Below are 2,613 nucleotides of genomic sequence, written 5' to 3' on the forward strand. Positions count from 1 at the left end.
GGGAGAAGGGTGGGAGGAGGGGGAGGGAAATGGGAGGCTGGGAGGAGGCGGAAACTTGTTTTTTTTCCTTTTCTCAATAAAAAAAACTGAAAAAAAGAATAATAATAAAAAAAAGAAAAAAAAAGAAACTTCTCATGCTTTATTTTCTCACAGTTACTGTCCAAACTGGCCAAGCAGGACACAAAAGGGTGACTACCAAGCTTTGCAAAGACAAGGTAGCACAGCTCTTCGAAATTCCCTCCTTCACAAGAAAGTCTGTCAGATATGCTATGCTGGTAGGCCAAAGACAAATGTCTCAACATTGCAGAGGAAACATGGGTGACTCTGCAGGCAATCAGATGGTTATATCATTTATTACATTTTTTGGAAGTTGCTTGCCTGGACTTACTACTTACTCAGATGATATTATTTCCTTCTGGGTTCTTTGATGGAATTGAAGACTAGATAGCTATAATTATACTTTTCTTTAATTATGATGAAAAGATAAATTAGATATAAAACTTTCAACTAAACAAGATACGATAGATATTTATGTATTTTCTTTAATTTTGCCAAATACAAATAGACTTGATATTGTAACTCTTAAAAAAAACTTGTTTGGATGGGTTGGAGAGATGCTCAGTCACTAAAGGTGAGGATCAAAACCAAAAGTTTCAAAACTATCCATGATTTCTTGTGTAATTTTTGTGTTTGAGACACTTTAAATCATTAGCAATGAAAATAATGTCTGATAACTTGGGGTAGTTTTTTAGTCAACTTCTTCATTTCTCCTTCTAAGAAAGTAGGCTCCAGTGAAGCAGAAGCCTGTTCATTATCTAAATAGATATGCATCTTTCCACTTTTTTTGGTTTTCTTGTGACTGATATATGTTTATTTGTTTTGTTTGTTGTTATTGTTTAAATTCTACCTTATGTAAGTATAGGGAGGAGTGATTTATGATTATAATTGGTCTCCACTAGAGATCCCTGAGGTAAATTGGTCTTAGGAATGTCCTGGGTTATTACTATGTCTTTAATGAATTATATAGGATCTGGACTCCTATGGGATGCAGGGCTCTTAAGGCCCAGGAATTCCCATAGAGCAATGTGAGAAGGTATGGGGCAAGTAAATGACCTGTAAAGAGGCCAGTGCTTCCTGTACTTGCAAACAAAATAAAGAAAGATGAGCAGGATCCTGAACTAGAAACTTAGACTTGTTCTTAATACATCTGGGTACATTCAGGAAAATAAGCTGGTGACTGGCTATAAATCCCAATGAAATTCCTATATCATGCATGACAGTTTTTCAGGTATGATGACATTCTTCTTTTCTCTGTCTCCCAGAACTTTTCATGATCATCATATAAACCATCTTTATAAGCATGGGTTCATTACAATAATTCATTATGTATTTTTCTCTCAATATTACACCATTTCATCAAGAGAACAGTGCTGTGAGATGGAGTTAGCTGCTGTAGTGCTGAATGGCTGTTTACTTTCCTCTAGGGCTCTTAGCAAACTCTGAAAAAACATCCTACACAAGATAGTGATCAGTTATATTGTATAAGTTCACAAATCTGTGTTTGTGGTAATATCTGTGATTGTTCCTAAGTGAAGTCCACCAAGGAATACATTTCTGTCATCTAGGTATTCATGTGAAAGTACAAGGAGAGCTATACTTTAAAATTCAGTGTTTCTGTAGAATTAAAGAAGATAAGCAGCCATACTAAATGTAAGAAACATATTACTTGTGATTTTTAAGTGCTGTTTAATATGAGAATGTTGTGCTGAATATCTAAAGATGGTATGAAGTCTTTTGGTCCATCAGTGTTAACAGTAGATGGTGATTTATCTGACTTGTACTATTTGTAAATATGGCTACCTAACAGAAATATAGTGTACATTTACAAAAAAAGAAAAAATGGGCACAAAACCACATACCAATAATGCCAGTGCTCAGGAGGAACCAGAGACAGGGATTTAGCATGTTTGAGGCCAATCTTGGATACATGAGGAGAACATATTTTTAAATGATCCATGATATATTTCCTGCATGTTTTCTTCCTCTGCAAAGCTAATTTCCAATATCTAAGTCTGAAAACTCATAATTTGGGCTGTATTGAACACTGTCAGTCAGTCTGTGAACATCCAAGCCATCAGACTTGGGTATAACATTTCAGAGAAACTTGCTTAGACATCTTGATGTTTCTCCTCTTTTGTTAGCTATGAGCATGATAGGTTCTTTAGTCAGTGCCTTGTAGAATCACAGAATGATGTGTGTGTGTGTGTGTGTGTGTGTGTGTGTGTGTGTGTGTGTGTGTTCGCCCATACTTGTGACTTAGAGTACATACTGCCCAGTGTATGAGTCTGATTAGGCCAACATTTGAAAAACTGTCTAGAATATTGGAATCTGCGGCGAACTTTCTGACCAGCAGGAAAGAACAGCTACCAGATGAGGATTCTTCTCAAATCATGCTTTATTGGAGCCTCTTCGTTGTAGGGAGAGGAGAAAGTAAGGGGCAAGGGGCTCTGAACTATGGCTGCTTATATAGGGAGTCTGCCTAGCAACTTTTTGATACTTTGATCTGGAGACCCACCGGCAGGAAAGAAAGCAGGGAAACATCCTTGTCAGTTA

The sequence above is a fragment of the Microtus ochrogaster genome, chromosome 7 (assembly GCF_000317375.1).
Source record: "Microtus ochrogaster isolate Prairie Vole_2 chromosome 7, MicOch1.0, whole genome shotgun sequence".
NCBI classification, from domain to species: domain Eukaryota; kingdom Metazoa; phylum Chordata; class Mammalia; order Rodentia; family Cricetidae; genus Microtus; species Microtus ochrogaster.